Consider the following 10,373-nt stretch of genomic DNA (forward strand, 5'->3'; position numbering starts at 1 on the left):
AGATATGCTTTTAAATCCGGGTCTATCTTTTTAGGTGTGGTGGGTTGCCCAAGACTGGGTGGGAGTACTGAGTTCTGATGATGGTGAGTGGTCTTGGTTTCTGTTAGTAAGATTCTTATGTTTGCCTTTCGCCATCCATCTGGTAATCTCTGGAGTTAGTTGTTATAGTTGTCTCTGGTTAGAGTTTGTTCTTCAGGTGATTATGTTAGCCTCTCTCAGCAGACCTGGGAGACTAGCTCTCTCCTGAGTTTCAGTGGTCAGAGTACTCTCTGCAGGCAAGCTCTCCTCTTGCAGGGAAGTTCCCAGATATCTGGCGTTCGAACCTGCCACCTGGCAGAAGCTATGTTCCACTCACCAGAGATCCTAAGATCCTGTGGAGAGTCCTGTGGGGACCTTGGGGGTGTCTGCAGACTCCACACCCAAGGTGCTCAGGTGCTGGTGTCGACTGGAAGGCCTGTTTGAGTTCTTAAAATCCAAGAAAAAATGTGCAAGTCACCCTTGCTCCTTTTATAAATTCAGGTTCCTCCTCAATAACATAGTCCTTATAAAATGTGGTGTTCAAGAAGATAATTCATTATGAAACTATTAAAGGAATGCCAACACTTTTAGTCCTTTGTATACAAGGATCAGGGTTAAGGTCATGGGCATGAACACTCTGTGGTAGCTAGATTTATATCAACTTGACATAATTAAAATCATCTGAGAGTAGGAAACCTCAACTGAGAAAATGCTTCCATAAGATAAATCTGTGGGTTAACTTGTAGAACATTTTCTTAATTAATTTGGTCGAGGAGAGGGCCCAAATCATGTTGGGTGGTGCTATCAATAGGCATGTGGCCCTAGTTTCTATAAGAAAGTAGGCTGAGAAAGCCACGTGAACAAGCCATTAAGCAGCATGCCTCCAAATGACCTCTGCACCACATCTTGCCTACAGGTTCCTTCCCTGTTTGAGTTCATATCATGGCTTCCTTCAGTGATGGACTGCAATGTGGAAATGTAAAACTAATGAACCCTTTTCTCTCCAACTTGGCTTGGTCAAGGTGTCTCATCATATCCTAACTAAGACACATGCTTAATCAAACCTTTTTACATTCATTAGAGAATTTTACTGTCATTCTCAGTTCCCAAATGAGGAGGCTAAAATTCAGAACTGATATCTTGGTCTCTTATACACACATCTTTAGGAAAAAGAAGATAATTTCATATCTAGTCCACCAATTTCTTTTACTGTTGGTTTGCTAAGTTCAAATTCGAAAGTCAACAATGACAATAAAATTTAAGACATTAAACATTCCTATACTCCTTAAGTGGCAAGAGTTATTACGAGTAGATTTGTGTAGTATTCAATATAAAATTTGCATCTATGTAAAATTTTTTATGCTGTACAAAATTACAGCTTTCCATTTTTGATTAATTTTCAATAAATAATGCATACCTCTTATTCATTTTTTGTGTATATGGTATATGTGTAAATGTGTTTCCATGTGTACAAGGACACATGCATATGTGTATACATGCTATTGGAGGCCAGAGATTTACAGCAGACGTGTCTTCAGTCACCATCTACCTTATTCGGAATCTGGAACTCCCTGATTCAGCAAGGCTGGCTGGTTAGTGAGCTCAAGACTTCCCAAACTTTCTCAACATTTCTAGCACAGAGATTATGGGTTAATGACCTGACTTTTGACATGGTTGTTTAAGATCTAAATCCAGGTCCTCATGCTTGTGCACAAGCACTTTTCTAGGTTAGCCATATTTGCTGTTCTATGTTGTTGTTTCAGTTATATTTTTTTCATTAAAGTTTTGTTGATTATATTATTTTATGGATTTTTATGTGTATGTGTTACATTAAATATTTAATTTCAATTGGGCATTTCTACTCCAACCTCAGAGCATTCAGTTTCCAGATAAAAAACACAAAAGTTTTTTTATTTATAATAAGCCTTTAATGCACAAGATCTGGGCATATTTTTACCCTCCAAGGTATTAAAAATCTACTTTCCCATCAACAACCCCGAGTTAGAACTTGCCATGTTCCATCTGATCAGCTCTTATCTCCAATTGGCAAGCCATCATGGCCATGTTTTCATGACTCACCTACCACATGGCATCTTCTCCTCTCTCCACCTCTCTCTCTCCCTTCTCTTCATAGTCTCATTCCTCAGAACCCCAAGTCCAGGTGCGAAACCCCAACTAGCTTCTTTCTGCCTAGCTATAAGATGTTGACATCTTTGTTCAACCAATAATTTTAAATTAAGGAGCAAGGTCACATAGCATCACTTTGTTTATATGAGGGCTCTCTTGTCCTTGAAGCAACTAGGACCATTATTTAAAATTCCAATACATAGCAGTAGACCAAGCATCAACATGGAGGAGTGATTTTGCCTGCATGTATGTATGCATGTTACATGTGTGCCTGGGAACATGGAGTTCATAAACTTGGTATCAGACCTCTGGGAAATGGATCAATGGATAATTATGAGCTTCAACATGTGGGTACTGGAAAATGAACCTGGGTCCTCTGCTGGAGCAGGAAGTACTCTTCCACTAAGTCACCTTTCCTGCCCCATAAGATAATTAAATCAAGCTACTCAACATATCCTATTATTAAAATAATATATTCATGGAGATGAAGCTATAAGAAACTTGGGAAACATTTGAAAGTTCATAGGTATTGGTGCCAGGAAAATTAGGGTTTTAGCTATACTTGACTATTTTTGTATTCATATCCTTATTTTTAATGAAATTTATTAGTTCATGCCTCATGTATTTATTGAATAGTTACTGAATGCAATTTGATGGAGGTTAAAAGATGACCAACCATTGAAAGAGCCTCTAGAGCCTATGGAGCTGCTGGTAGCAGCATGTGCTTGCTGCTCTGCAAGCTGTTATTCCTGGACACAGCACCTTTGTTTTTGTCACTGTCTGCTTCTTCATCCATGAAACATAAATGGCTGGGCAAGGAAGTGTCCAACAGAAAGCATGTTCATCTAGAATTCTTCTGCCTTAACTATAAAGATCCATCCTGTCTGAGAAGGTAGCTCAGATTTAACTTGCTTACTGATGGAGCTACTCATCAGTAAGAAAGCAAGTGGCCCCTCCTGTTAACATTTTGCCTCACTGTTATATTTGAACACAGTGGACTATAAATCTGAGGAATATATAGCCTAGTTCGCCACATACAGTGGGAGAGAAGTAGGATCAGAGACTTGAGTGCAAAGTAAATAGCCTGCAGAAATGATGTAGTTCCAACTACCTGGTTCGGTTTTTCCATAGTCTCTGCACTGTATTCAGCTCTATGTAGCCTATCAAAGTTAAATGATGAGTTTCATTCAAGAGATAAGTGATCTTACTTGCAAAGCATTTCATTTCATGATGAAAGGCTTATGCACACAATCTCAGAGAAGTTTTTTACATTAAACTGCAATAGGAATGCACCTTGGAGATGGAATGAAAAGCCCATAATTTCTTTCCTTCGGACATCATCAGAAAGTGAGCATTGTCAACTGGCTAGAGGCAGCGGGATGAGTTCTTTTGAATCCCTTCTGGGATACACCATGTAGTATAAATGAGATTTAAGAGGTTAATCCTCTATTTTTTTTATTTTTCCTGTTGACTAAAATTTTAAGCAAATAATCTCTGATCTCTCAGTGAAAATTATCTGATACATTTGGACACAGTTTTAAAGCCTGGTAACAAATCTGTCTCCTTAAAATCAGTCATTTGCCCTGCTATAATAAGAGAAGAGTTTCTGGTAATTTGATGAACTAATTTCAATAACTGTGTTTATTTTTAAATTATTCATTGGTTTTTAAGATACTTCATACATGTGTATACAATATTTTGAACATAGTCACTCCCATCGCCTTCTCTTGACTTCTCCCTCTGAGAAACTGCTTTTTCTAAGTAGCCTTGGTTCTGAGTGGCTTTGCAAAGGAGTTTATCTGACATTTTAAAGAATACATGTCTAGTGAATATTATTAATAATGCATTTCACACTGTGTTTTCTAAATTTATTAAATCATATGAAAGTTTACAGGAGCCCCACAGAATGGTTTGATAGCATGATACCCATTGTTCTAGTCAACAAAGGATGTGACAAATTAATGAATGAACAGAAATAAAATTAAATATCTATATTTTCTAGGAATTGTATCACACTCCACTGATAAATCTCAGCACAGTTAATAAGAATTATTTAATAGCTTATATTATATTTCAAATTAAAATGTTTTCAAGGCCAAGGTACTGATCTTTGTTTTCATGAAACCTAGTGTATTGATAAGTTTTGACGGACAATATTTAATGAATTTCTCAACATAATACACACATAACTGCAAGAGTTTGATTTTACTTCAATTAATTGAAAGTTGTTGTACATCCTAAATTTTATCTATAAATGGTTGAGATATTTCAATTATTTTTGGAATTTTGTTATAATAATTTACTCTTTACTAACACAGGGATTTATGACCTTATCTCATTAATTTACTCACCCAGTCATTCATTTATTTACTGATTGACTGAAAGTGTATTTATATTACATGCCTATTTATTACAAACTTTATTACACTATATGGTTTTAGACATTCCTTTCTTCACCCTGATTTCTTACCTTAGCGCCTCACCAGAACTTTTAATGACAACTGATGCTCAGAACTTCTCAAACCTCCTCCTTTCTTGCTGTAAAATAGAAAGGGTGATGATTCATGCACTTGTTCCTTGGGGTGAGAGATGACGGAGGAACAATTATTTTCAGAGGAATGTTTTGATGACAGACAAGTAGAGAACAGAATGATTTCACAATAGATAACTTCATGTGAAAGAATGATTCGTGAAGCTGAGTGATACAGAGGGGTCCCTCTGCCTTCAATGCGATCTCATGACAATTCTGCATACTTCTGGTTTTTTGCAGTTTGAGATATGTCTTAGATTTCTTCCTTCCAAATGAATCAGGATTCCTCTCTTCTCCTCAGCACTTCTTAACTACTCTCCTGTCCTCCAGCGTTCCTTTCTTTGTCTGTCAGTACTGATCCAAATAGAGCAACAACCCTACTCCCACACATGATCATAGTCATTCTGTGGATTTTATTGTCCGCATGAGATCCTCAAGTTTTATTGACTTCTGCTTTCAGGCTATATTTATTTTAGGGCAATTATTTCCTCTGACTTTCTTCAGAGCTGAGTCAAGGCAGACTGAACACATCATTCCCTGTTCAGCATGCCCAAAGGAGATTCTTCTGTACTTTTGATTATTCTAACCTCATGTTGGCATCTCCTGCTTCCCGCACTGAGTCTAACATCTCATCTACCCATTCTTGATGACTTGGCTCCCATTTCAACTAGTCATTAGATCGTTCTTGATCTCCCAAACTAGAAACAAATTTCTCTGTCTTTGAAATCCAAATCTCATGGCACTTTCCTTTCAAGTCTTATGCTACTTACAAATTTTGATGAAACGTAATGGTTTACATAGAATATAATGAAATTCTAACTAGCTGTAAAGGTTTTCTACCCATTTTTAGACTAACTTGTCTTTTGATATGGTAAATGTCTGTGTTTTATTAATTTTCCTATGTGTTCTCTGAATGTAAAAGGCAGACAATAAATGCAAGGAATGAACTATTCAGTGAATTAAGGAATGAATTAAGCTTCTCTAGAAGGCTGTTTAGTTTTACTACCACTCATTTTTGATCATATACTTAGTATTCTCTATATCACAATTTTCTGGTGAAATTCTCAGATTACAGGCACTCCGAACTCTCTAAGTACAACAAAGGATCTGAAATTAGCAAAAATGAAAATCCCTTGAGCAATAATGAAAATAGCTATCACAGCTTCTTTAAGTTGATGCATGCCCTCAAGCTATCTGTAGCTAATGTGGTTAGTCTTAGATGTTAACTTGACTTACTAATTTAATGAGCTTATGTTGTTGCTATAGAAACTAATAGCAATCAGAAGAAATAAACATACCATGAGGGAGAACGAAAGCAAAGTATGTGACAATTTATATTACCCTGGAAAATTGTTGCTGCCCCAGTGTTATGGCTCTAAGAGATAATTTTTTAACCAAACACAACTCTTGAAGATTTTTATTTTGCAAATATTTTCATCAGAAACGATCCCCAGATTATATGTTATTTATGTAAAAGAATCCTTTCCAGTCATCTATAATCTATAATGAATACAAGGATAGCTTGCTGTTAAGCATATCGACATCATCACAAGTTTAATATAAAAATCATGACTAACGGGAATAGGGGGATAGATATTTCAGTGGTTAAACACATTTTCTCATCTTCCAGTATACTCATGCTTTAACTGCAGCTCCAACAAACCTGTCACCATTTTTTGTCCTCCATGGGAATCTGCATCCATGTGACATACACAAACACACAAGCAAATACACACACACACACACACACACACCAAACACTACACCCCTTCCACACACAAATCCCACACCACACATATACATCACATACACAACCACCACTACCACCACCACCACATACACCCTCATAGATTAAGTAGGTAGGTAGGTAGGTAGGTAGGTAGGTAGAAGGTAAGTAGGTAGGTAGATAGCTAGCTAGCTAGCTAGCTAGCTAGATAGATAGCTAGATAGATAGATAGATAGATAGATAGATAAAAATAGATAGATAAACACTAATACATACATTGATACAGATAGATAGATAGATGATAGATAGATAGATAGATAGATAGATAGATAGATAGATAGATAGATAGATAGATAGATAGAGAACATCCATACCTACAAACAAAAATAATAAAAATCTTAAAAGTATGAATGGTATATATTGTTATTTTTATTTTAATTATGTGAAAACAGGTTAAATGAGACTACATAACTGAATTTAAAGGTCATTAATAAATAATGTAGGAAACAATTAAGCACATATCTTTTGTATTTCAAATAATTTCTATTTCTATTATATCATAATAACACATATATTAAGCACTTCATCTGTTATCATTTTATAAAAGAATACTATAATTCCACTTGTCAGTCAGTGAAACTAAGAATTGACATCTTAGCTGGTAAACACCTGAAGTGATATCTCAAAGAGCTCTTAAAGTTTTAAGGAAGCCACTTGTGAAATGCCTAGATTTGCTTTGAAATAACTACTAAAGGCCTCTCATAGTTTGTGTTTCTGTGCCTAAATTGTAGCACTTCATCTATTCATTCAGGGATGTCACAAATCAGACATCTCACAGGTACCCATAATCCCAGCTTTAGGAAAGCTGAAGCAAGAGGACTTGGGGCTTGAGATAGTTCAACTTCAAGAGTAAGAGGCTGTGTCTAGAACAAGGAAAAGCAGTAATAATGTAACAGTGTTATTGTTTGGGTGGATGTCAGCCTCAAATAGAGGCTTTACCACAGGAAGCCTCTGAGAAATTGGATCTTTGTTTTGTTTTGGTTTGGTTTTGGTTTTTTAGGACAGGGTTTCTCTGTGTAGCCCTGGCTGTCCTGAAACTCGCTCTATAGACCAGGCTGGCCTCGAACTCAGAAATCTGCCTGCTTCTGCCTTCCGAGTGCCGGGATTGAAGGCGTGTGCCACCATACCCGGCAATAAATAAAAGGATTTTTTTTTTAATTCCAGAAGAGTTTGAGACTTGGAGATTAAGTTTTAGAAAAATATAAAGTATAATTTTAATAAACTTCAAGGCTGAACCACTTAGTTAGTTGTATTCAAGTTCTTCTTGGACTCTCAGCCAGGCAACGGATGAAACAATTCTGAGGCTGAGGAAACTGCTTCTCAAGTCGAGGCTGTAGACAGGGAGAGATGCATTTCTTCTTCAGTGGATTCACCTGGAGATTCTTAAACCTGACATGACCTTGGTCCCCACACTTTTCAAGGACTCAAGGAAAAGCATGTAGGGTGTCAGTTTGTGAAGTGTCTCTACTGATGCCACAATCTAAAAAACAAAACAAAACATGGTTTTCCTATAGTTCTTTGCAAGGAAAAGGAGTTGATTAGAAAAAAAAAACAACTGTTCTTAAAATAGGTCCAGTCCATTTGTTCAAATAATTAAATACCATGATGAAGTCACATTATGAGTGGAATTGGGTTGTTTTGGCAGATTTTTCTGTTGCTCTCGGCTTGCCTATGCTCTTATCCTTTTCCACTCACATCCATTACTGTCATGCTGACACTTTCCAGTGTCTTCTCTATGCAAATATTTCCTACACCATTTAAAATCACATCCAGAAGAATTCATCCCATTTCATTTCACGGATGTTTGCTATCAGCTCTTTCCTAATTGATGGCAAGCATTTCTTGTCTTCTGACTTCCAACTCTTTCCATTGTTTTTTTCCTTAAGCATCCTTCTTCATACATCTTGCATTTTGGTGCTGATGCAGCAGATGAGTGAAACAGAAGAAAAACGACCCTGGCACATAGAGAGGAAAGACAGTTTTGCTATCTTAAGAAGGGGCAGTCATATAAACTGCCTGTCTAGGTCGAAGAATGATTTATTTTAGGGAAGTGCCTCTTTGCTTAGAGAAAAACATCTTTCCATGTTAAGCTACGAAAAGCAGTTTTCCATGCCTTATTCTAGTTACTCTGGCTTTTTATATGTAAGAGAGACTCAGATTAGTAAATATGAAAGTGACTCTTGAGTTTAACCCTGTTAATCATGACTGGGATGGGTGAGTTGAAACATGGGGGCGGGGGGTGGGCAAGGTTTTTAGAAATGGATGAGAAACACCATAAAAGAACAAAGGGGTCTTGTAACAATGTGAAGATAAAAGGAATTTAGTGTGTTCATCCTGGTGATTATACTGGGAATACATAAGAGAATGAAGTCTTGTGCTCAAGCTTAAGCTTTTGCCTCTTCTGGTCTCTACGTAAACTCCTTTCTGTAAGATCTACAGAGTAGTTAGTTGCATTCATTTTGCCTAGTGTTAGCACTATTTTGAGGACTAAATGAGATATAAAAGTCTTCTTTGTGGGGACCAAGAGATGAAAAGACAATTTTAACAAGATATGTGCAGATGAATGGAGTGAAAGAAATTCTATAAGTTAAAACAGAGTACAAGCTATGAAAAGGACCCTCTATCCCAAACAGTGACATTGTAACCAAATCTTAAAGACTGAGTTTGAAAGGAGTAACAGAGACAAAGTTTGGAGCTAAGACGAAAGGATGCACTATCCAGAGACTACCCAACCTGGGGATCCATCCCATAATCAGCCACCAAACCCAGAGACTATTGCGTATGCCAGAAAATTTTGCTGAAGGGACCCTGTTATAGCTGTCTCGTATGAGGCTATGACAATGCCTGGCAAATACAGAAGCAGATGCTCACAGTCATGTATAGGATGGAACACAGGGCCCCCAATGGAGGATCTAGATAAAGTATCCACGGAGCTAAAGGGGTCTGCAACACTATAGGAAGAACAGCAACATGAAGTAACCAGTACCCCGGAGCTTGTGTCTCTAGCTGCATATGTAGCAGAGGATGGCCTAGTCGGTCATCATTGGGAAGAGAGGCCCCTTGGTATTGCAAACTTTATATGCCCCAGTACATGGGAATGCCAGGACCAAGAAGTGGGAGTAGATGGGTAGGGAAGCAGGACGGGGGAGGGTATAGGGAATTTTTGAGATAGCATTTGAAATGTATATAAAGAAAATATCTAATAAAAATAAATTAAAAAAAGGAAAGAAAAACACACGTTTCCATGTCATCTCTTGCTTTTTCTGAGGCTTTTATGACATATCTCTTACAATTATTTATATGTTCTCCCATGGTTCTACTCTACCCTGCCGATTCCCCTTTGCAATGCTTTGCCATTTCATGCTTTCTCTTCATCTACACTGTCTTCATCCCATCATATTCTGCTCACTACAGGACGACTTGCATGCTATCTTGAACCATAAGCCCAACTTTGAAAGTTAATTGCCATTTATCCTTTAAACATTAATTTATACTGCTTCCTCAGGATGATATTCTCTGCACTTATAAACTCATAATGGGTTGTATAAGTTCTTGATTGGATCTTCATTTCCCACTAATGACAAAGATCTGATAATAGGAATTGTTGAGAATTTCATCCAAAAACATTGTCTATGATGATCATGTATCAGAGATTGCTCTCTGATAGACTGGGAAGACAAAAATTTGCAGCTGGGTTTCAGAAGAACTGAGGTATCCTGTTCCAGATACATCATTAGATTCTTGATGGCAAGATAATACTGGCAAAATTGTACTAAATTAAATTTATTTTAATGAAACTAAACCAGCTAGGTTTTTTTTTTATTACATATTTTCCTCAATTACATTTCCAATACTATCCCAAAAGTCCCCCATAGCGCCCCCCACTTCCCTACCCACCCATTCCCATTCTTT

The sequence above is a fragment of the Mus caroli genome, chromosome 2 (genome assembly GCF_900094665.2).
Source record: "Mus caroli chromosome 2, CAROLI_EIJ_v1.1, whole genome shotgun sequence".
NCBI classification, from domain to species: domain Eukaryota; kingdom Metazoa; phylum Chordata; class Mammalia; order Rodentia; family Muridae; genus Mus; species Mus caroli.